Here is a 26915-nt window from a genome sequence, read left to right as displayed (position 1 = left end):
AGTGGGGTAGCTATGTAAGGATGCTCTTTGTAGACTTTAGTTCAGCTTTTAACACAGTTATCCCAGATAGACTGGTCACTAAACTCACTGGCCTAGGACTTTCAGAACCTACCTGCCATTGGATTAAGACTTTTGACTAACCGTCCTTAGATGGTTAGACTAGGCCCATACCTCTCCTCCATTCTCAGGCTAAACACTGGTATCCCACAAGGCTGTGTGTTGATCCCCCTTCTGTATACTTTTTACACGCACAACTGTGTCCCCTCTCATTCTACTAATACCATCATTAAGTTTGCAGATAACACCACAGTGATTAGACTTATTTCAGGAGGAGATGAGACAGCATATAGAGATGAAGTTCAAAGACTGGCTGCATGGTATATTGAGAACAACCTTGCCCTGAACTCTGTCAAAACAAAAGGACTCATAATAGATTTCTGGAAGCACAACGCAGATCACAACCCAATATAAGTCAATGGAGACTGTCTAGAAAGGGTTCCTGCTTTCAAGATTCTAGGTGTACATGTGGTATAAGAAGGTTTCTTCCTGCAAAAATCATTATTTTTTATGTTTCTTTATTATTTTCATTTAAATTGTATTGTTTGTTTGCGTTGAGCACATCTGATCATTTTATTTCTTTATTAAGGGATTCAGACTCCATGTCATGATACAAGCCTACTGCAGACCGATTGCATAGTTTACAGTACTCTGTCTGCATGGTGGTCACAGATAGTCACCACCTTACTGCTGTTTTTTTTTACTTATCATGTCGCTGGTCTGGTTAGTTCCACTAAACTAGTGGTCCCTTTTTAAGGAAGGATCAAGGTGGTTATTTTACTATTTGGGGAACTTCCTCTATTTTGGAGTTGATGGGAGGAAGCGTTTGCTCCGTGCACTTTCTGCTCTTGTTCCAGGTGCAGTGGCAGCCTGGAGAAGCAGGAAGACAGTATGGCAGAATTCAGCAGTGTGAACGGCAGTAAAAAAGGTGTTTGTAGAATGGATGTTTAGCAGGGGAGCACGTTGAGTTGATTGCGGATGCTGGAGAGTATATTGCTGAAGGAGGTGCTGCTTTTACAATAGTGGTGGAGTTGAAGGATGTATTAAGCAATGCAAGGAAGGCAGTTGAGTCTTCCATAGATTCAGAAATGCTGTTTCAACAGCATTTGTTTAGCGAGGACATTGAAACGATTGAGGAATGCTTTGTTACAACTCTCCAGCTGGGAGTGCTGCAGGATGATGTAATGAAGGGTTTATTTGAAGAAAGTGAACCAGAGAGTGGGAGAGATCTATCTTAGGAAGAAGTAATGGACAGACTTCAAGATCCAGTAGCAGGTACCAGAAAGGAAGCAGAGACTAGTAATATGAACACATTTTATGTGGACATGGTAAGAAATAAGAAGTAGAAAACTAACAATGAAGGAAGACAACCAGAGGTTAAAAAAATCCTTTATAGTAATAATTTTTAGCAAAGGAGAGAATGAGGTGGACAGGTATGAAATATGGGACAATGTCATCTCTTCTCTAGGGGGAAAACAAGAAAAGATAAGGGCATTTATTCACATAAAGAGACATTTTGTGACATTATTTTTGAAACTGGGGCAGGAATGGAGAAATGTCTAGGGGAATATGAAAAGAAAAAAGACTGTCATCATTGGAATTCATATGTTTTGAAGGTATTTAATAGGGAGACCAAGAAGAAACTTCATATTCTATTCAGAACTAATGTTGAAAGAGAGACTTTAAAGAGACATTCGATGAAAATGTATTAAGATGTTATGGATGTAACTAAAGTTTATGACAACAGAGGTTTATGGACTGGGGGCTGGGAATACAATGTTGTGTTGAAAATGAAAAAAAAATGATGCTACTGTGCTTATTTAAGTGTCATAAATATTGAAGGGAAAATGTATTGTAAGGTATTGGGGTCAAGCTAAGACATGTTTTTATTGTGGAAAGTCAGATAATTTAATTAATGACTGTCTTCTTCTTCTTCTTCTATCGGCTTTTCCCGGTTAGGGGCTGCCACAGCGGATCACCTGTCTGCTCATGATGGGCAGTAGAGTTTAACGGTGTCGAGTAGCCAGCCCGGCACCTAACCTTCCATGAATTTAATTAATGGCTGTGATAAATGTTATAAATGTGGTGAAATTGGACATAATGCAAAAAAATGTGAATTGAAATGTTATAGATGTGATTAAACTGGTCATTTGTGGATGGACTGTAAAGAAGGGAGAAAAGAAGTGTGAGACGAAGTATGTAATACATATCAATACATACTACAAGAGGGTGACATTTTTGAAAATGTTATAAAAAATAGAACAAAGACAAGAGTATATGGAGGTAAAAGAAAATGGTTAGAAAGACAAGGTTTATAAATAAGTGCTGAAGATTATATTAATTGGACTACAGTGGAAGGTTAAAAGAATTCAATAGCCAAAAAGTAAGAGAAAGGAAAACAAAACTTATAGGAAATAGTATAAAAGAAAAAAAGGGGAAGGGATAATAAAACAGATAGAATGAAATAAAATTGTACTAAACTTATCATAAGTGACTTTCAAAGAGATACGTATAAAGTAAAGTAGCAGTAAATGTAAATACTCTGAAAAGTTTAAAAAGAAGGATAGGCATTTTACAATGGTGTAAGAAGCCTGATACAAATATAATAGTTTTATGAGACATAAGAAGTTTGACTATAATGGAAAGATTACAAGCTGAGCAATTATGGGGATGTAATGCTGTCTGGAATCTACAAAAAGATAAATGTTTGGAAACAGAAATATCATTGAAGAAAAAATTAAAAGTATTAGATGTGACATTAGTAGAGATGAGAAGAACAACTTGTTGTGCCTTTCGGCTTTTCCCAGTTAGTGGTCGCCACAGCGGAACTCCGGTCCACTAATGATTGGCAGTAGATTTTTAAGTGCCGAGTTGCTGGCCCTGACGCACAACCTTCAACGAAGGTACGCCCATTCATGCATGTCTCCACACAGAAGACGCTCTAGCTGAGAATCGAACAGGACAACGTCTTACTGTGAGGCGACAACGCTACCACAGCACCACCACCGCAGATGAGAAGAACAACAATTTTGGATATAAGGAAGAAAAAGCAGGTATATAGGATGAGAACAATTTACGCTGGTTAGTAAAAAGGATAGAGAAAATATGTTCCAGAATATTTTAGATTATGTAGCTATAAACATGGATATTATAGTAGCAGGTGATTTTTAACTGTCAACTAGAAAGAGAAAGGGAAATGATGTAAATAAAGCATTAGAAATAATAAGATATGGTAAATTATATTTGTGGAGATTTAATGGAATGAATTATAAAAGAGCAGAGTACAAAACAGAAATAGATTATTTTTTGCTGTCTCAAGGAATAGAAAGGAAGGTATATTAGAAACAGGATTTCTAGATCATTTGGTTATCTGGATAGTCATAAAAGGATACAAGGGATATATAATGATAGGAAAAAGGATAAAAAGAATAAATGAGGCAAAAATGGGATGAGAAAGGAACTTTATTAGTGAAAGATCACGTAGATACATTTTATCTTGGTTGGTCAGAATGTTGGATAGCCTTTAAAAAAATATATAAGAAATCTTCTGTACAATGGGAGTTAGATGCTAGAAAAGAAAATAAGAAAAATTATAAGCAAAAAGTGTAGAGTTATTTTGTACTTTGGAGAAGAACGATAGTGGATATTTTTCCAAAGAAAAAGAACTGTATGAATTAAATTAGGCAAAAATCAAGTACTTGTATAAGCAAAATTATTCTTGCAAGGAAAGAAGGAGAATTTAGCTCCATATTTAAATAAGTTAGTTAAAGAATATTACATAGAAATGACAGAACTAAAAGATAAAACATATATGATGCAGAATAGACAAGAAAAATAATGGAAGTGGTAACAGAATATGTAAAGGAGATGTTTCAAGATAAATGCTCATCCAAAATGGAGAGATGGGAATCAAAAGTATTTTCAAAAGAAGATAATGAACAGATGAAAAAAGAAATATGTTTGGAAGAATTGAATAGAATATTAGGAATAGTTAACATGGAATCAGTAGCAGGACCTGATGGTACAGAATATCAAATGTATAAAAAAGTGGAACCATGGCAGAAGAAATGTTTTTAAGGGTATTAAATGAATGGTTAAAAGAAGGATTCAAGTACAAAGAATTATGTAGAGGGGTAATGAAATTTATATGGAAGAAAGGAGAAAGGCATGATATAAAGAATTGGAGATCGGTGGTAATGAATGATACAGGCTACAATTTTTTTATGAAGATAATTCAGAAAAAAATGGAGACTAAGATTAACAAGGTCATAGATAACATGATATATAGTGCAAGAGGCAGGAGGTGTCAGGAATTATTAATAATAATTAGGGAATTAGTGGATGATAACATAAATAGAAAGGAAAATGTAAAAATTATGATAGGTGACATAAAAGAAGCCTTTGATACTATACAAAATTCTAAATGATGGGAAATGTTTTGATTTTATAATACAAGTGAAAAGATAACAAATGTGTGTGTTACTGCTTATAAGTATAAAACTATGTTTTAGTAAATGGATGGTTAAGTAAGGATATAATCATAAAAATGGTATAAAACAAAGATGTCCTTTGAACAGTACAATATTTACATTAGTGTAATGAATGCAATAGTAGATCACATAAATCAAGAACTGAAAGACGTATATCATATAAATCAGGAACGTATTGAAATACCCATTATCTTATCATACGTGAAAGACATTATAACTGTGTCCAAAGATGTGAATGGAATGGAGAAAGTATTAGATAGTTTTACTAAGAGTCTAACTACAATAGGATTGTGTTTAAACAAGGAAAAAAGTAAAAAACTGGGTTATGATGGAGAAATAGCAGGAAATAAGTTTAATCTTCATGAGATCGCAGTTTTAGGGTTATGTTTTAGGATACAAAAGGTAATAGAAGTACAATGGAAAAAGATGATAGAAGTGATAAGAAACATGTACATTTTGGAGTTCCTTTAAAGTATCACTTAAAAAAGATACATTTGATAAAGTTGATATTAATGGCACACATGTTTACCATTAACATATGAAAAAGAATTATATAGAACAATTTTTTTGCATTTAGTTGGGGGTTCAAGGCTTAACCCGTTGAAGACAGGTATATTATATGCTAATAAAAAAGAAGGAGGTTTAGGTTTGATTAATCCAATAGTATATGCTGCCTCTTTAAATTTGTATAGGGTCCTGAAATGTATGAAGGAAGATAAAGACAGTTTACTAAACAAAATATTAAGTCTAAATAAGGAAGAGGATAGAAATCATTGCAGAGATTTACAAGAAAAAAAAGATATAAATGAAAAATTATAAAATTTATTGGGAAAAGATATTATGTTGGAAAATAAATGTAAATAATATTGAAGAAAATGAAAAAGTGGGTATAAAAATATTATGGAAAAGCATTATTATGTGTATCCTTGGAAAGATCTGGAAGAAGAAAAAGTTAGGGCAATAAAGGCAAAGAACAAATGCCAGGATTTTTTGTGGAGATTGGGAAAAAGAAAACTGCCAGTTAAAGAAAATATGATGCACAAAATAAAAGAAGATAGAGTATATAATTATTGCAAAGAACTTGAGACAACTGAATATGTATTTTTAAAATGTAAAAGAATTGTAAATGTATAGAAAAATTAGCAGAGACGCATTATTTGAAGATATAAATAGTATAACAGATATAAACATGGACATTGTTGAATTTGGATATTCTGGTAATAGGACTAAGGAGTGTATATGTGAAACAGACAAAAATGTTTATGGTTGCATGGGTTCTATCAAACCAAAGGGTAAGGAAATAATGTTTAATGAAAGATGTGATTTGGGAAAAATATTGGAAAAGATAATATTTTCGTTATGGAAAATGGAGTGGGCCTAGTAGAATATATAACAAGAAAAAGGAGACATGCTTAAAATATTGTATATAATGTATATAGTCTAAATATTGTATGATTGTTGTAAATAAGTATGTTCAGTAAATGAACCCTCCTTTTTGTGAGGTGAGCACTAGGTGGCACCAGAGGGCTGCTACCAGTGAACATTGAATCTAAGATGGAGGCTGTGAGTGGAGATGAGCTGGAGAAGGAAAAAAGGAAACTGTAATTCGGAAGGAAATAGATGTTTTGTAGGTTACCTTCATGGCATCAGGGGGTCTCAATGAGACTATTTTACAAAAAAAAATGATGGAAGAAGCAGAACCAGAAGAATTGGAGACTACGCAGAGTGTGGTAATGAACAAAGTACTTGGCAGTGAGGGAATGACTGAGAGACTGAAGGAAACTGTAAGCAATGATGTGGTTACACAGAGGGCATGTCTGACTGGTGGAGCAACTGAATTTAATGGCATGTTCTATGTTGAGGAAGTTGGAACAGAGAGCAATAAACTGATGGAGACTGACAGCACTGTTTCCACAGCAAAGACTTAGGCAGCAGCAGTAGCAGGTACCATGAAAGACTGTAGAAAGAAAAAGATGTGCAGGTGCAGAGGAAACAGACTGCAGCTGGAAGAAAAGCCCTGTTGTGATGGTAAAAATAAAGTATGAATAGCAAATAAACAAGCTTTGTTTTAGACAATCTTATTATGGCCTTATGGCCTTAGGATTCAGTTTGTCTGACATTAGGGCATTAATACATATAAGAACTGAACCTTTCTGTGAAATAACTTTTGAGACATTTGCATTTGTAGAAAAATTTGTTAATGAATGTGAAAGAAGTAACATATCTCCTTGTAAGGACTTCTTCTTCTTCTTTCAACTTTTCCCAGTTAGGGGTCACCACAGCGGATCACCCGCCTGCTCATGATTGACAGTGGAGTTTTACAGTGTCAAGTTGCCAGCCCAGCGCCAAACTTTCCACAGAAGGCACACACACACACACACACACACACACACACACACACACACACACACACACACTTACACCAAGGGCCAATTTAGAGTGTCCAGTCCACCTACAGTATGTCTTTGGGATGCGGGAGGAAACTGGAGCACCCAGAGGAAACCCACGCAACCACAGGGAGGACATGCAGACTCCACACAGAAGGTGCCCCAGCTGAGGATTGAACCGGAGAACCTCTCGCTGTAAGACGGCAACGCTAACTGCTGCACCACCGCAGCCACCCATATCTCCTTGTAAGGACTATATTTATCAAAATTTAAATGTATAGTTAAAAGAAAACTGTTGTTGTAACTCAGAACAACTGAGTTAGAAGAGAATGAATTAAAATGTTTTCTAAGCTTATGTCACTTTGTGCATGATATTAAAAAAAGTTGTGGATGACCGAAGAGTATAGTCTGGGTGGTGGGAAGTTTATGTAACTTTAAAAAGAGAAAATGGCACATTACAGCATATGCCTAATGTGGTAGTAATAAATGGAGGAAAGAGTACTGTTAAGTACTGGGAGCAGCCAAACGTGTGTTTTTTTTTCTATTGTGATTAATCACATTTAATCCAGGATTGTGCAGAAAGAAGGCATGGACAGTCTGGGGAGTTGGAACATTCTAGAAAAACAAACAAACAAAAAAAAGAACTGTAAACCATATTGTAGAGAGAAGCATTTTTGGTTTGATTGTCCATAAACCAATGAAGGCAAACAAAGTGAGGATAATGGGGGGGGATAACAAGTTTTTATGCAAGAAAGGGTGGAAGTGAATGATGAAAGGATGGGGATGAGGTGGGGGTGAGGGTGTGGAAGTACAATATAAAAATATAATAAACAAGTAGTAGCTGAAGTCCACAAACTGATACAGGAAAAAGAAACAAATACTGAGATGAAAAATAAGCTTGGGGTATTAAAAACAGTGGAAGAGGGAGATACAAGCTCTGAGTTAGAAAAAAAAGTCAAAAGGTTCTACTATGGGAAGCATGAGAAGGAGAAAAAAGAAGCCAAAAGATGAACAGAAAAAATGCACAAAAGGGAAATGGTTAATTTAAGTACAGCAACACTGAATGTGAATAGCATGAAAAGTGATGTTAGAAGAATGACAGTGTTTGAATGGTGTGAAAAGACAAATGCAGAGGTTAGTTGTTTGTTTCACATAAAATGTACAGATAAAATGAAGAGTGGAATTTGAGATGATGTGGATAAGAAAAGGGGTGAGACTATAGGGAGTAATACATGATCAGGTTTTGCAATATTACTAATCATTAAGAGATTAAAATATTAGATATAATCATAATGGTGGTAGGGAGAGTTTTAGTGTGAGATGTAAGAGTGAGACAGAAAGTGTTAAGAATAGTAGTAGTGAATGCATATACAAATATAGCTGAAAGAAAACAATTGTTTGAGGATATTCAAAATTATGTGATAGTAAACATGTCTATTATAGTTGTGGGAGACTTTAATTGTAATCTGTGAAATGGAAAATACACAAGATGCAAAAATGCTGAGAGAGACTATAAGTAATAGTGGGTTAATAATAGTTAAAGGGAGAGAATATACTTGTTAACAGTGGCTTATTTAAAACAGAGACTGATTATATGTTGTTTATGTTTACAGATGATGTGGAAAAAAAGAAAGATTGGATTAAAGAAGCAAAGTTTTCGGATCATAGGGATGTATGGGGAAATAACAGGGACAAATGAAAATATAATAAATGAAGGACAAGGGTTAAAAGGAATGGCAGGAAAAAATGCAGGAATGGAATGTCTTAAAAAAAGAAGGCAACTTTGGGAAGATCGTATGACCATGAAGCCATTTTTTCAGTTTGACAAAGTGGTGGATTGTGTTTAAAGAAAAGTTTAAAATATGCTTAAATATATATATATATATATATATATATATATATATATATATATATAGAGAGAGAGAGAGAGAGAGAGAGAGAGAGAGAGAACAGTGAAAGAAGAAAAAGATGGTATACAATAAGCAAAAAAGAAATTTGGGAAAGAATATTTGTGAAAGGGGCAGGTGAAACCTTTAAGAAGAAGGAAAGAAAATATATGAATATAATGAAAAATATAAAGAATGATATTTAGACAAAAGCATTATATGAAAGGGAGAAAAGAAGAAGTTTCCAATTTTTGGGTAAGAAATTGAGATGTAATGAGAGAAAAATGAAAGGGCAGTTAAATATAAACAAGAGGTAATTGTGTTCATAGTTGAATGTTGACATGCTGGAGGGACAGATTCATAACCCAGAGGCTCCCTTCACTCTGGAATAAAATCCCAGTCCAGGTTAGGCAGAGTCCCTCATTGACTCTCTTCAAGAGGAATCTTGATGAGTGGATGGGAGATCGTAGGTTTACCCCGGGTATCACTTCTGTGTCACTGTTAGATAGAGGCACAGTATACTAACCTCGAAAAAGGGCATAGCAAAATTAATTTAAAATGGGTGGCGAAAGCCAAACACACTCTGGCTAGGCTTATAAATGCCCTAGGGCAGATAGCCTAGTATGAACCTATGAACCTATGAACCTATGTTATGTACAGAGTAAGTATAAAAATGTGACAGAGGTGTATGGAAAGTAAAGAAAATGAAAAAGAAATCTCAGATGATGAAAAGGATGTTTTTCTAGAAATACTGAGTGAATGGAAGGAGAATGAAGAAGAGATTTGTAAGGGGACTATACAATTTATATGGGAAAAGGAGGAACGGAAAGAAATAAAAAAATTGGAGACTATTATGTTGGGAAATACTGACTATAAAATATTTATGAAGATTATTCACAAAGGAATGATGGATGTAATGAAATACGAATTGGATGAAGGGATGTATGGGGTTAAAGATGAAAGGTTAAATGAATGCTGATGGTTAAAGAAGTGGTTGAGTGTATAGATAGGGGAGAGGAGAAGGAAGCGTAGCAGTATCTGATGTAGCTAAGGCTTTGACAGAATTGATCATGGGAAAATATTGAACATTTTAAAAGATTACGAGGAAGGAAAAAATATGAAGGCTAGTGAGGACAATTTATGAAAATTCTTGTGTGTCTATGATGGCGAATGGATGAGTAGGAAAAAAGATAAAACAGGGAAGAGGAGTGAAGCAAAGCTTTCTATTGAGCGTGTGTCTATTTGTGATGGTTGTGAATGCAGTTATACAAACATATAGAGTATGGTTAGAGGATAGTAGATGGAAAGATAAGGAAGAGATAAAATTACCATTAATGTTAACCTATGCAGATGATCTGGTTTTGGTAGCCAAGAATAAACATCGGATGAAAGAGATAATTTACTAATATTAGGAATCTTTTTTTATTTGAAAAAATATAAAGGTATGAAGATGGGTGGGTATAAGAAAAGGAAAACAAAAAAGGTTTGGAAGAGAAGCAATCATCATCTTCTTTTGGCTGTTCCCGTTAGGGGTCGCCACAGCAGATCACCTGTTTCCATTTCTTCCTGTCCTCTGCATCTTGCTCTGTCACACTAACCACCTGCATGTCCTCTCTCACCACATCCATAAACCTTATCTTAGGCCTTCCTCTTTTCCTGTTATCTGGTAGCTTCATCCTTAGCATCTTTTTCCCAATATACTCAGCATCCCTCCTCAGCACATGTCCAAACCAACATAATCGTGCCTCTCTGGCTTTGTCTCCAAACCTTCCAACCTGGGCTGACCCTCTAATATACTTATTCCTAATCCTGTCCACCCTCATCACACCCAGTGAAAATCTTAACATCTTTAATTCTGCCAAATCCAGCTCCAACCCCTGCCTTTTTGTCACTGCCACTGTCTCCAACCCATATAACATAGCTGGTCTCACTACCCTCTTGTAGACCTTCCCTTTCACTCTTACAGGTACTCGTCTGTCACAAATCACTCCTGACACTCTTCTCCACCCACTCCATCCTGCCTGTACTCTCTTCTTTACCTGTCTTTCACACTCACCGTTACTCTGAACTATTGACCCCAAGTATTTAAACTCATCCATCTTCGCCACCTCTACTCCTTGCATCCTCACCATTCCTCTATCCTCCCTCTCATTCACACACATATATTCTGTCTTAGTCCTGCTGACCTTCATTCCTCTTCTCTCTAGAGCATATCTCCATCTCTTTAGGGTCTCCTCCCCCTGTTCCCTACTCTTACTACAGATCACAATGTCATCTGCAAACATCATAGTCTATGGGGACTCCTGTCTGATCTCGTCTGTCAACCTGTCCATCACCATTGCAAATAAGAAAGGGCTCAGAGCTGATCCTTGATGTAACCCCACCTCCACCTTAAACGCATCCATCACTCCCACCGCAGACCTCACCGCTGTCGCACTACCCTCGTACATATCCTGTACCACTCTTACATACTTTTCTGACACTCCTGACTTTCTCATACAATACCACAACTCCTCTCTAGGCACCCTGTCATATGCTTTCTCTAAGTCTACAAAAACACAATGCAACTCCTTCCAACATTCTCTGTACTTCTCCATCAACACTCTCAGAGCAAAGATTGCATCTGTAGTGCTCTTTCCTGGCATGAAACCATACTGCTGATCACTAATCATCACGTCTCTTCTTAACCTTGCTTCCACTACTCTTTCCCATAACTTCATGCTGTGACTGATCAATTTTATCCCTCTGTAGTTACTACAGCTCTGCACATCACCCTTATTCTTAAAAATCGGTACCAAAACACTTTTTCTCCATTCCTCAGGCATCCTCTCACTTTCCAAGATTTCATTAAACAATCTGGTTAAAAACTCCACTGCCATTTCACCTAAACACCTCCATGCTTCCACAGGTATGTCATCTGGGCCAACAGCCTTTCCATTCTTCATTCTCTTCATAGCTATCCTTACTTCCCCCTTGCTAATCCATTGTACTTCATGATTCACTATCCCTACATCATCCAACCTTCTCTCTCTCTCTCATTCTCTTCATTCATCAACCCCTCAAAGTACTCTTTCCATCTCCTCAACATGCTCTCCTCGCTTGTGAGTATGTTTCCCTCATTATCCTTTATCATCTTTACCTGCTGCACATCTTTCCTAGCTCGGTCCCTCTGTCTAGCCAATCGGTACAGGTCCTTTTCTCCCTCCTTAGTGTCCAACCTTTCATACAACTCTTCATATGCCTTATCCTTAGCCTTCGCCACCTCTCTCTTTGCCATGCACCTCATCTCCTTATACTCCTGTCTACTTTCTTCATCTCTCTGACAATCCCACTTCTTCTTTGCCAACTTCTTTCTCTGTATACTCTCCTGTACTTCCTCATTCCACCACCATGTCTCCTTGTCGTCCTTCCTCTGTCCAGATGTGATACCAAGCACCTTTCTAGCCGTCTCCCTTATTAGCTCTGCTGTAGTTACCCAGCTATTTGGTAACTCTTCACTGCCAGCCAGTGCCTGCCTTAACTCATCCCTGAACTCCACCTCACAATTACCCTTTTTCAATTTCCACCACTTGATCCTTGGTGCTGCCCTCACACTCCTCCTCCTCTTCTTGATAACCAACGTCATCCTACAAACCACTGTCCTATGCTGCCTAATGACACTTTCTCCGGTCACCACTTTACAGTCTCCAATCTCCTTCAAACTGGCCCTCCTACATAAGATATAATCTACCTGTGTGCATCTTCCTCCACTCTTGTATGTCACCCTGTGCTCCTCCCTCTTGTTAAAATACGTATTCACCACAGCCAGGTCCATCCTTTTCGCAAAATCCACTACCATCTGACCTTCTGCATTCCTTTGTTTAACACCATACCTACCCATCACTTCCTCATCCCCTCTTTTCCCTTCACCAACATGCCCATTGAAATCTTCTCCAATCACCACTCTCTCACCCTTGGGTACAGTCATCACCACTTCATCCAATTCACTCCAAGATTTTTCTTTCTCATCCATTGCACACCCAACTTGTGGAGCATATGCACTAACAACATTCATCATTACACCATCAATTTCCAGCTTCATAAACATCACTCTATCCGACACTCTTTTCACCTCCAAAACACTCTCAGCATACTGTTCCTTCAGAATAACTCCTACACCATTTCTCCTCCCATCCACACCATGATAAAACAATTTGAACCAACCTCCAATACACCTAGCCTTACTCCCCTTCCATCTGGTCTCTTGCACACACAATATACCAACCTTCCTTCTGTCCATCATATCAGCTAGCTCTCTCCCTATACCAGTCATACTGCCAACATTCAAAGTTCCGACCCTCACTACCACAGTCCTAGCCTTTCTCCTCTCCTCCTGCCTTCGGCCATGTCTTCCGCGTCTTCTCCTCCTTCGGCCAACAGTATCCCAATTTCCGCCAGCACCCTGTAGGCTAACAGCACTGGTGGCGGTCGTTGTTAACCCGGGCCTCGACCAATCTGGTATAAACATTTTTCTTGGTGACTGCATGAAATGTTTTGGTGAAGTTTTATGCCGGATGCCCTTCCTGACGCAACCCTCCCCATTTATCCAGGCTTGGGACTGGCACAAAGAAATGCACTGGCTTGTGTATCCCCAGTGGCTGGGTTGGAAGAGAAGCACTATGAAAGTAAAATAAAGACATGGAGAGCTGAAAAGGAAGTAGAAAAGGGAAAGGAAGGAAAGAATGGTGTAAAATAATGAAAACAAACTGTTATATTGATCCTTGGGGGAAAATGGCGGCTGAATACAAGAAAGTAATAAGGAAAAGGCGGGAACGATTTGAGTCTTTTTTGAAGCAAGTGGTTTTCTGTGGCATTTTATTATTAGACAAGCTGCCAGTGAAAAATAATGTGAAATATAAAATGACAGAACAAAGAATGTCTAATAGCTGTGATACTGAAGAGACAATGCAACATTATTTTTTAGACTGTAAGAGAAATGAAGGTTTTTGGACATTGTTCAAAGATGTTTATGACTGGAAAAGTACAGCTGTGTAACTGAACTTACCATAATAGTAACTGCTGCAGTAGCCTTAACTGTATGACGTTATATCCTGCCAAGCATATAACAGCTGGCCAGCTTCCAAAGCTTCAGGGAACTTTCCATGTGCCCAAACTGTCAAGCAACTTGAGCTGAGCTGTCTAAAAGATAGGTTTGGGTGCAAAGTGCCTCAGAGCTTTTCTGCCACCATAGAGAGGGGAACTGATCCCTGAAAAAACAAGGCCAGTAATAACACCCTGGCATAAAAAAACACACCAAAAACAAGGGGGATGGAGTGAGGGAGCAGCTACTACAGCAGTGATCATCCGAACATCTACTGTTATGGCAAGTTCAACTTAAACAACTCTACTATGGTCTCCATGTTGATCACTACTGCAGTAGCCTTAGATGTGTGGATAGATTACAATAGCTAACCATATTTGGGAAGTGGAAGGTGAAGGATCCAGGAGCCCCTGGAGACTGATCCTAGCAAACCACGATCTAGACCTAGAGAAGCAATTCAGTTTATAGTGCTTTGTAAAAGTATTCCAGAGGACCAAGTCACAACTTCTAGAATACTTCTAGAATCCAACCCTTTCCAAAAAAGCCATAGAAGAAGCCAAGGTCCATGCAGAGCAGGCCTTGACTCTGCTTGGAATAGATTTGTCATGATGAGTATAACAAAAGGTAATAGCCTTAGACAACCATTTGGAATTAGTGTTTTGACACCAGTTGTCCCTTCTTATCTTCACAAGAAATGAACAATTCATCCCACGATCTGAAAGATTTAGTTCTGTCAGGATAGTACCTTAGTTCTCTGTGTACATCCAAAGTATGGAGGATCCTTTCTCCCTCATTTTTAGCTTCAGGAAAGAAAGTGAGGAGATGGATAGCTTGACTTAAACAAACCTTGGATACCACTTTAGGCAGAAAAAGAAGGATTAGTTCTTAGAGAAACCCTGCCATTGTGGAAAATGAGGTAAGGCTGACTTATCATAAGCGCTTGCGACTCAAGATACCCTTCTTCCAGAGATCAGAGCAATCAATAACACCATTTTTCATGTTAAAAGCCTCAGGTCATTCAGATTAGCTGGTTCAAATAGAGCAAGTGCTGGTTTCTCTCACACAAAATCAAGATCCCAAGGAGGGGCCACCAGTTTACTTGGAGGCCTCTTATGCAAAAACCCCTTTCAAGAACATTTTGACATGTGACTGCCTTGAGAGAGGAGGATCATGTGGCAGACCAAAATGGCTGATACATGAACCTTGATAGAGGAATAAGAAAGGCCCTAGGGTGGTAACTCACACAAATACTGTAAAACCAGAGAACAACTAGCCCTGAATGGGTGCTAGTTATGTTGTTTGCACCAATTAGAAAACCTTTTCCATTTCCTAATGTATGATTTTGTAGTAGCAGACTTTCTTGCCTCCATTAGTACCTATTGCACATCCTCAGAAATTAGGTGCCTAAAAGGAATTAAGACCCTGTGATCCAGGTAGTCAACTGAAAATGATTGATGTCAGGGTCCATTCTTGTTTGAGTAGACCTATTCTCTGAGGAAGCTTGTGATAATTTCCACAGCCATTTCCAAAAGAAGGGAGAACCATGGTTGCCTGGGCCAGAAGGGAGTCACCACAATGATCTTGGGGGATTCCTTCTGAATCTTCAGAAGTACTCTGGATATTAGTGGAAAGGGTGGAATGTCATATAGGAATATTCTTGTCCAAAGAAAAGAAACAGCATCTGTCTTCCAGGCCTTCTGGCATGGAGTCCTGAAACAGAATGTTTCCACTTAAGGATGCAAAGAGGTCTATTTGAGGAACTCCCCACAGATGGATCAAATCTTGGAAGACCCTGGATTTAGTTTCCAGTCATGATGGCCTACCCTGGTTCTACCTAGTTTGTTTGTCATACAGGTTTTGTTCTGATGGAATGTAGGATGCCTGTAGAGTGAGACTGTGCTGTGAAACTATATCCGAAGCTAACATGGCTCATCTGCAAAGTGGGTATGGCTGATTTCCCCTTGCTTGCTGATGTATCACATCAGTGCGGTATTGTCTGTAACCACTTGAAGAGGTTCTGGGGACCAAAGGTGGTTCAGAGAATTGAGTACCTTAATCAGGGCAAGCATCTCATTGATATTTATGTGTTTGGACCTGTCCTTGATGTCCCACACCCCTTGCACTTTTATCTTTTCTGAAACTGCTCCCCAAGGAAAGTCTGAAACATCTGTGGTGACTGACTGCTTTGGAGCAGTGAGGGTGAAGGGAAGACCTTGATTTAAGGATATCTGCTGTCTCCACCAAGTGATTTATCTTCTAACAAAACCTAGTACTGGGATCTGAAAAGATAAAGGGTGTTGATGCTGAGATCAAAGAGATTTCAGATACCATTTTATCTTTCTCATGTGGAGTCTTGCCAGGGGTATCATGAGAATCATAGATGGCATGAGACCCAACACCCTGAGTTATTACCTCACAATGACTCAAATCTGAATAGAAAACCTTAGAAATTGATCTAAATAAAGATCTGCTTTTTCCTGTGAAAGAAACGCTCTTTGAACTGAGGTGTCTTGTTGACATCTCAGGAACACAATCCTGTGTGAAGGAGTCAAGAAAGCCTTTTGAATGCTCTCTTGGAATCCCAGCTTGTGCAAGAGATGTCTCACCCAGGAGAGAGATTCCTGACATTTTGAAAAAATCTCTGCAAAGATAGGCAAGTTGTATAATAGAGAAAAATGTAGATACCCTGTAGCCTGCAAGTCTGGATGAATATTAATATGATGATAAGCACCTTTTAAGTCTAGTGCTACCAGGAAACTTGAAAGAGGAAGGAGAGGCATTAGGCTGTGAAGTGACATTATTTTGAAACAAGTTTAGGAAAGAAAGATCCAGAACTGGTCTACAAGCATTTTCTTTCTTTGGGACTAGGAATATCCTTGAATAAAACATCTTCCCTACCTGAGAACAGATAAAGAACAGGTGGAAACAAAACTGTCATCTGCCAGATGAGGAATGACCCCATGGAAAGGAGGAATTTCCTCCCACTGCCATCTGTAACCTTGCTGAATGATTTTCAGAACCCGTCTGAAAAAATCTGGAAGAGAAAGGGGGCTAAGGTGGGAGGTGGTCACAAGGTCTCTTGAATAGTCTTTCAGACTTGTTGGGGTGTCCTTATTTTTGGGAGGTTTGAGACTTATTTTTGGAACCGCCTTGCCACTTCTTAAACATCTGTTTACCTGAATTTCGTTGAGACTGTTTATTCAGATTTTTGCCAAAAATGGATGAGGAAAAAGAAAATCTCTTGGATAATTTTGAAAAATCTTAGAGATTCCCCTGGATCAACTTGCCTCTTTCTTCACACTTTTTGAACACCTCAGCAGCAGAGGGGACAAACACTAAATTTAAAATCTCATCTTTTAACATCATCTGAAAGGTTTTGAGAATGCAACCAAGCAAACTTCCTTAAAACCGTAGCAATGGTCATACACCTGCAGGTCATATGCATACTGCAAACAATGAGTAGTAATCTATGCAACAGTAGAAACTAAGTTATTTAAAGCAGATTTTTCTTTACAAGAAGAAACTGTAAATAAGCATTCCTCAGACTTTCATAATATGCCAGAATAACATATGAGCCTGACAATTTAAATTTCTGAAATTCAAAGTGGCAGAGGTATACTCTTTTTTCTGGTAACTGTCAATAATTTTCATATCCTTATTAGAAAGAATAATATTGGAATTAACTTAGTGATTAGCAGCAGAAAAGTCAACTAAGGCTATAGCTGTCAGGTTAGGTTTGGGAATAGTGTATAACAATTTAAATGATTGATGAACTTTATACATCCTATCTACCTTTTTAGGGACAACTGGCTACCTATCAAGAAAATTGCAGGTAGTAAGATACATATCATCTGAGGCAGACAGGGCAAGAGGAATGGGTGTAATGTAGGTTTTGGAAAATCCTTCTGTAACAACTCATAGTATATTTTGAGGGACTAAGAAACACCACTGTTCTCTTACTGAAAACACTGGGGCATTCTAGCAATAGTCTCAGAGAAAGAGAAAACCCCATGGAGACAATCAGAAAGCAAGCTTTCCTCTAAGTCTGAATCAGAAATCTCAAGACAAAACCCGAATCAATCCCTGCATCTTCCTGTTCAGATTCAGAATCTTGAATTTTTTTCGGCATTCATCTTTCTTTTACCGGAAACTACTCCACAAGAAGGATCAATAGCCTGAATCAAACCTTGAGCCAGTCCCAATAAAGCACTCCTTTCCAAAGAAATTTGAGGAAGAGCAGATACATGCTTGGTTTTCTGTTTCTTTTTAACAGGAAAAAATGGAGCTGACCATGTTACTAATGGAAGCTGCTGCTTCCCTAGAGATGGGCACAGCATTCTAACACAACAGGGAAACCTTCCCAGCTCCCATTCCCGGGACTGACAAGTGGTTTCTCCTTGCCTACTAAGGGGACCCCTAATAGCCGCAGAGGACATGGCTAACCCCCAGTCCATAATGGCTGTAGGTACTACACCAGTGGGATCCAGGGTAAAAGATGAGTGGTATGATTTATAGCAAATGGCCACAGCAGAGATATCTACTTGGGGCTGAGGCAAGCTGCTTGCCTGATGTGGTGGCAAAGACTGTTTGCTTAACTTTCTCCTTTTGTGGCTGGAAGAAGGCCAACCATGGGAGTGACAATCTGTTCCATGATCAAGCCGAAAATCATGCCTCCACCCTGGGGAAAACAAACAACAATGCCAGGAAAAACTACCAGTCCACAAAACGTTTTTTTTTTTTTTTTGATAGAAAAAACACAGTACAAAGCACTTTTAACCCCTATTGGAGCCCACAGCCTTAAAATAAACACAATTCCTCCACAGAAAATAGTATATCAGTTAGATAACACTAGTTTTAAACAAATAGAAACAACAGGTGCTCCGTTTAAAAGTATGTTACAGTCTTGAGACAATCCATTAAAACACAACATTCCTAACTTTAACTTTACTGAAGAGGAAAGTAAAAAAAACATCAGTAAAAAAGTAAGAAAATAGAAGTTTGTTCCCCAAAGGGAACTTGTCTGTCCAGCTAAGGAAAGCACAAGCTGACCATTGATCCTCAAAAGCCACAGAGAAGCATACTTTTTGGAGGCAGTAAAGCTCTGAAGGGCTTTGCACCAAAACTTGTCTTTTAGTCAGCTCAACTCAAGCTGCTTGACAGTTTGGGTGCAAGGAAGGTGACCTGAAACTTTGGAAGCTGGCCAGCTGTTGTATCCTTGGCAGGATATAACCCCATATAGCTAATGCTGCTGCAGCAGGGATCAATGTGAAGAACACGTATTTAAAACATTGATATGGACTCAATGTTATATGGTACATAGAATTTAAGGAGTGAAAAAGAAATTGAAAATGAGATAACATTTTATTCATTGCTGTTTGATGGTTATTGAAAAGAAGATGCGAAGAACTGCTGTACAAGAAAAGAAAAGAAAATATGATGAAGAATTAATATGTGAAATAAAGAAATCGTGGTGGAAAGGATGTGGTGGGATGTAATAGATATTACATGTAAATAGGAAGATAAACATGTAAAGTGCTTTATTGTGGTAAGAAAGATGGAAAAGTGTTTATATAATAAAGCAATCCCTATTCTTTTCGATAGGGGCCATGGGATCTTTGACATCCAACTGAGCTACCACCAGCTCAAGCAGATGGGACCTCAGTCTAACATGTCATTCAAAGGACGACACACTCAGGAGTGCAGCACATCCCCACTGCAGTGTCAGCAATCCAATCATCTGGGACAGCAATAGAACCTGAAGCCTTCTGTACCAAAGTCAAGTGTACTGTGTGTGGTACCAGTGACACTATATCACAGTCTTGTTCATAGCGTGATGTGCTTCCTTTGTTGATTATTATGAGGCATCAATTTAGTGACTAGCCACAACTTAATTTACTTGCATGTGTTTGTACAACTTGCTTAACAGGTGCTTCATATCTGTACCTCATGCCATGCTTGTACAAACATTTGAGCAAAGTTATTCAGTCTTCCTAGCTGTCTTGATTATTGCTTCCATTTATGGCTTCAATGGGGAGAGTTAGTATGCCACTAAAATAAGCATGAGTTAAAGTTGTATTTCTCAATCGCACAACTGTGTATCATACTCATTCTCTCATTCATGGCTTCTGCTTTTCGTTTTGACTTCATAGAATGCATAATTGAACTTTATTTTTTCTAATAACCCTTCTCCTTGGCTATCTCAAGTTTACATATCTTAACATTTGCTAGACCAGGTTATCTGTACTATTGCCAACCAATTAAGACAGTACAGCCTACTGAAACAAAGTGTTAGGAGAGTCACAATACAAGAAACTTGCTGCTTATAGAAGTTCTTGGGCTTTGCCACTTCTGTATCTACGTTGTCTCCCCAACAAATTATTACTTTTTTTTTAATTTGTATTAACTTACTAGTACAACCATTGTAGTCATCTAACCTGTAATCCAATCATTTGTGTGGCAGTGGTCCACTACTACAAATGTGTCATCCTCATGCACACATCTGTGGAACCTTTGAAGTGACATCTACTGTTAAGGTGTCTCATTTGATTCATTGTTGTGGATCTGTGTGTCTTGCTCTAACTGAGGTCACTGTGCCAGTACTGACCTGTAAATAGGCTATCTCTCGGCACACAACAGGCCAGTTCACCCTGAAGATTGTCTACTCTCATTGTCTGTACCTATGTGAAATTAATACTTCCACTGAGCAAAATATTTGTAAAGGTTAATGTGTCTCTGTTTACCTCTGACGTGTGTGTGTTACAATATTTTTAGTGCATGTATACCAACTGATTGATTCGATAAAAGGCAGAGAATTGGATCTTCCCTTTCCATCCAATGATTTATCTGATTTATGGATGAAAAGTAGGTTCTGATCTATTTAGTGACATAAAAGCATAATTTAATAACCCTAGAATGCAATACTACCTCATATTACCTCTATATTCCCTCCAAGGAGACAAGAGATACACAAACAGCAATGATTCATTTCCTTCTGTATTTAAAAAATCTAACAATACTTGAGCCTACCAGTTTCTCATCTCCAACAACCTGCACCATTTAACTACATAATTATAGTTTCATAGTTTCATAGTTTCATAGTATAGTACTAGGCTATCTGCCCTGGGGCATTTGTAAGCCTAGCCATAATGATGTGGCATTTGCCACCCCATGAAATGGTACAAAAATGTACAGAATAAATTTAGAATACTGTGTCTAGTAGTGACACAATGAAGGTCCCCTTATATAATAGAATTAGTTTACTGTGCCCCTGTCTAGCAGTGACACAGATGTGACCCCTGGGGTAAACTTACGATCTCCCATCCACTCATCAAGATTTCTCTTGAAGAGAGTCAGTGAGGGGATCTGCCTAATATGAACTGGGATCTTGTTCCAAAGCATGGGAAGCCTCTGGGTTATGAATCTATCCCTCCAGCATGTCCTATTCATACTTGTGCCGAGGTTTAAGTCTTTAGCTCTCGTGGTCCTGATGGACTAGGATTTTTTGAGGTGGAGCATGTCCATCAGATCCTGATTGGACATGGCCTTGTACGTCAGGCAGAGATCACCTCTGAGCAGGCGGTATGATACTGAATAGAGCTGAAGTTTCTTTAGTCTGGCAGAATAAGACATATGTTGGAGACCCTCGATCCTCTTGGTGAGGTACCTTTGTGGTCTCTCCAGCTGTTGCAAATGCCGGGTGAGGTACATACCTAATGGGGCATTGTACTCAATCATGGGTCTGATGAGGGAGGAATATAGGGGTACAATGACATCCTTGGATCTGGATGTGAATCCCTTCATGATGAGGTGTGCAAGGTAGAATGTTTTTCTAACCACTTTGGCAACGTGGGTATCAAATGAGAGGTCGCTGTCGACTTGGGTCCCTAGGTCTCTGATTACTTTTTCAGTACTCAGTGGGTTGCTGTCTATGTGATAATTTGTGGGTACTTTGTTTTTCCCAAAGGGGATGACTATACATTTTTTGGCATTTAGTTTAAGGCCGTGACTCCGGCACCAGTTGTCCGTTTCTGTGAGGCCTTTTTGTAGGATGTGTGTGTCTGCTGGTGTATCGACTATAGCGCCTAGTTTGCAGTCATCTGCGAACTTTGTCAGCCACAGCCCTCCCGTGTTTGCTTTAACATCTGAGAAATAAATGCAGAACAAGAGGGGTCCCAGGACAGATCCCTGTGGGACACCACTTGTGACTGACTTGGAGTCTGACATTGCTCCAGCGATTTTAACTTTATGGGTTCTGTCCTTTAGCCAGTTTGCAACCCATCTAGTGACATAAGGGTTTACATTTAAGCTGTTGAGCTTATCTATGATGCCTGAGTGTTGTATTGTGTCGTAGGCCTTAGCCAAGTCCAGGTATGCTGTATGGACTGCTTTGCCCTCGTCAATGGCTCTAGTGACTGTTTCAAAAAAGTCAACCAGGTTTAAAAGGCAGGATCTGCCCTTTACAAAGCCGAACTGGGTGGGGTCAAGTGTCTGTAGGTCCCCTATGTCTCTGTTTATGAGTTCCATAATGATTCTTTCCATAGCTTTGCAGACCAGGCTGGTTAAGCTTATGGGGCGGTAGTTTCCAGGGTCTGTAGAGGCACCCCCTTGTGGAGTGGGACCACTGTTGCTGTACGCCAGTGTTCAGGTACATATCCTGAAGTAAGGCTAAGGTTAAATAGCATTTTTATGTGTGGGTTTAGCTCCTCTTGGAGTTCACGTAACACGCAACCCGGGATACCGTCAGGTCCCATTGATGCTGTGTTTTTTGCTTTGTTTAGGGCGGTTCTCACTTGGACATCTGAGATGACAGGGAGATTACATTCAGCTGGGATAAGTATTTCTTCTTTTGGGGGTGAAGGAGGGGAGAAATTTGCACTGAACCTGTCAGCCAGAATGTTGACAATATCTGTGGGTTCAGTGCACTTTTATTGTTGTGAACCAACTCTGAGCATATCTGAGGGTTTCCGCCCAGGTTTCTAACATAGCTGAAGAAAGCTTTGTGGTTATCTTTAGTGTCTTTAGCGATTTTTCTCTCAAAGTTGGCCTTGGATGTTTTTATGAGAGAATGTAGTTTTCTGCTAATGTTGATCAGAGATGTCTTCCCTTCATGGGATTTTGCTCTGACGTGCAGTAGCTTCCTTCTTTTGTTATACAGTTTGTTTATGGCTGAGGTCCACCAGACAGGACGCTTACCTTTGGTGGAGAGGGACTTGGATTTGTTTGGGATTGCATGATCCATGCATTCTTGGAGATGTCCATAGAAAGCATTTGTGAAGGATTCGGCATTGTGGGATGTGGTATCCACTGGCACAGTGGGCTTAAAGGATACCATCTCAGTCTTAAGAAGAGTGAAGTCTGCTTTTGAGAAGTTTTTCACTGTGGTCTTTTGTGCTGGGGGTGGAGGTGGGATATGTATATCCAGGGTGATTAGTTTGTGGTCAGATCTCACTAGTGAGGGGTATACTTCTGGTGTGGAGCATATTAAATCCTCAATACCTTCATAATATACTTTATCACAAGGTAGAGCAGACTTATGCCAAACACTGAATACCACAAGGTACAGCATATTTATGCCAGACACGGAATACTCCAAGGTACAGCATATTTATGCCAGACAACAAATACCACAGGGTACATCATATTTATGCCAGACACTGAATACCACAAGATACAGCATATTTATGCCAAACACCGAATACCACAAGGTACAAGCATATTTATGCCAAGACACCGGATACCACAAGGTACAGCATATTTAGGCCAGACATCAAATACCACAAGGTACAGCATATTTATGCCAAACACCAAATAATACAAGATACAACATATTTATGTAAACACCGAATACCACAAGGCAGAGCATATTTATGCCAAACATCAAATACCACAAGGCAGAGCATATTTATGCCAGACACCGAATACCACAAGGTACAAGCATATTTATGCCAGACACCGAATACCACAAGGTGCAGAATATTTTGCCAAACACCGAAAAGCACAAGGTACAGTATATTTATGCCAGACACCGAATACCACAAGGTAGAGCATATTTATGCCAAACACTGAATACCACAAGGTAAAGCAAATTTATGCCAAACACCAAATACCACAAGGTACAAGCATATTTATGCCAGACACCGAATACCACAAGGTAGAGCATATTTATGCCAAACACCGAATACCACAAGATAGAGCATATTTATGCCAAACACCGAATAACACAAAGAACAAGCATATTTATGCCAAACACCAAATACCATAAGGTACAGCATATTTATGCCAAACACCGAATACCACAAGGTACAGCATATTTATGCCAGACACCAAATACTACAAGATAGAGCATATTTATGCCAAACACTGAATACCACAAGGTACAAGCATATGTATGCCAGACACTGAATACCACAAGGTAGAGCATATTTATGCCAAACATTGAATACCACAAGGTACAAGCATATGTATGCCAGACACCAAATACCACAAAGTAGAGCATATTTATGCTAAACACCGAATACCACAAGGTACAAGCATATTTATGCCAGACACCGAATACCACAAGGTACAGCATATTTCTGCCAAACACCGAATACCAGAAGTACAGCATATTTATGCCAGACACCAAATACCACAAGGTAGAGCATATTTATGCCAAACACTGAATACCACAAGGTACAAGCATATTTATGCCAGACACCGAATACCACAAGGTACAGCATATTTATGCCAAATACCGAATACCACAAGGTATAGCATATTTATGCCAAACACTGAATACCACAAGGCAGAGCATATTTATGCCAGACACCGAATACCACAAGGTACAAGCATATTTATGCCAGACACCGAATACTACAAGGTGCAGAATATTTTGCCAAACACCGAAAAGCACAAGGTACAGCATATTTATGCCAGACACCGAATACCACAAGGTAGAGCATATTTATGCCAAACATCAAATACCACAAGGTAAAGCAAATTTATGCCAAACACCAAATACCACAAGGTACAAGCATATTTATGCCAGACACCGAATACCACAAGGTAAAGCATATTTATGCCAAGCACCAAATACCACAAGGTAGAGCATATTTATGCCAGACACCGAATACCACAAGGTAGAGCATATTTATGCCAAACACCGAATACCACAAGATAGAGCATATTTATGCCAAACACCGAATAACACAAGGTACAAGCATATTTATGCCAGACACTGAATACCACAAGGTACAGCATATTTATGCCAAACACCGAATACCACAAGGTACAGCATATTTATGCCAGACACCAAATACTACAAGATAGAGCATATTTATGCCAAACACTGAATACCACAAGGTACAAGCATATGTATGCCAGACACCGAATACCACAAAGTAGAGCATATTTATGCCAAACACTGAATACCACAAGATACAAGCATATGTATGCCAGACACCAAATACCACAAGGTAGAGCATATTTATGCTAAACACCGAATACCACAAGGTACAAGCATATTTATGCCAGACACCGAATACCACAAGGTACAGCATATTTCTGCCAAACACCAAATACCAGAAGGTACAGCATATTTATGCCAGACACAGAATACCACAAGGTAGAGCATATTTATGCCAAACGCTGAATACCACAAGGTACAAGCATATTTATGCCAGACACCGAATACCACAAGGTACAGCATATTTATGCCAAACACCGAATACCACAAGGTACAGCATATTTATGCCAAACACTGAATACCACAAGGTAGAGCATATTTCTGCCAAACACCGAATACCACAAGGTACAGCATATTTATGCCAGACACCAAATACTACAAGGTAAAGCATATTTATGCTAAACACTGAATACCACAAGGTACAAGCATATTTATGCCAGACACTGAATACCACAAGGTACAGCATATTTATGCCAAACACCGAATACCACAAGGTACAGCATATTTATGCCAGACACCGAATACCACAAGGTAGAGCATATTTATGCCAAACAGTGAATACCACAAGGTACAAGTATATTTATGCCAGACACCGAATACCACAAGGTACAGCATATTTATGCCAAACACCGAATACCACAAGGTACAGCATATTTATGCCAGACACCGAATGCCACAAGGTACAGCATATTTATGCCAAACACCGAATACCACAAGGTACAGCATATTTATGCCAGACACCAAATACTACAAGGTAGAGCATATTTATGCCAAACACCGAATACCACAAGGTAGAGCATATTTATGCCAAACAGTGAATACCACAAGGTACAAGTATATTTATGCCAGACACCGAATGCCACAAGGTAGAGCATATTTATGAAAAACACCGAATATCACAAGGTACAAGCTTATTTATGCCAGCCACTGAATACCACAAGGTACAGCATATTTATGCCAAACACCGAATACCACAAGGTACAGCATATTTATGCCAAACACCGAATACCACAAGGTACAGCATATTTATGCCAGACACCAAATACTACAAGGTAGAGCATATTTATGCCAAACACCGAATACCACAAGGTAGAGCATATTTATGCCAAACAGTGAATACCACAAGGTACAAGTATATTTATGCCAGACACCGAATGCCACAAGGTAGAGCATATTTATGAAAAACACCGAATATCACAAGGTACAAGCTTATTTATGCCAGCCACTGAATACCACAAGGTACAGCATATTTATGCCAAACACCGAATACCACAAGGTACAGCATATTTATGCCAGACACCAAATACTACAAGGTAGAGCATATTTATGCCAAACACCGAATACCACAAGGTACAGCATATTTATGCCACACACCAAATACTACAAGGTAGAGCATATTTATGCTAAACACTGAATACCACAAGGTACAAGCATATTTATGCCAGACACCGAATACCACAAGGTACAGCATATTTATGCCAAACACCGAATACCACAAGGTACAGCATATTTATGCCAGACACCGAATACCACAAGGTAGAGCATATTTATGCCAAACAGTGAATACCACAA

Source organism: Protopterus annectens, chromosome 4.part0 (genome assembly GCF_019279795.1).
Source record: "Protopterus annectens isolate FY-2018-M chromosome 4.part0, PAN1.0, whole genome shotgun sequence".
Classification (NCBI taxonomy): Eukaryota; Metazoa; Chordata; order Ceratodontiformes; family Protopteridae; genus Protopterus; species Protopterus annectens.
Note: the sequence above shows the minus strand (reverse complement) of the source record.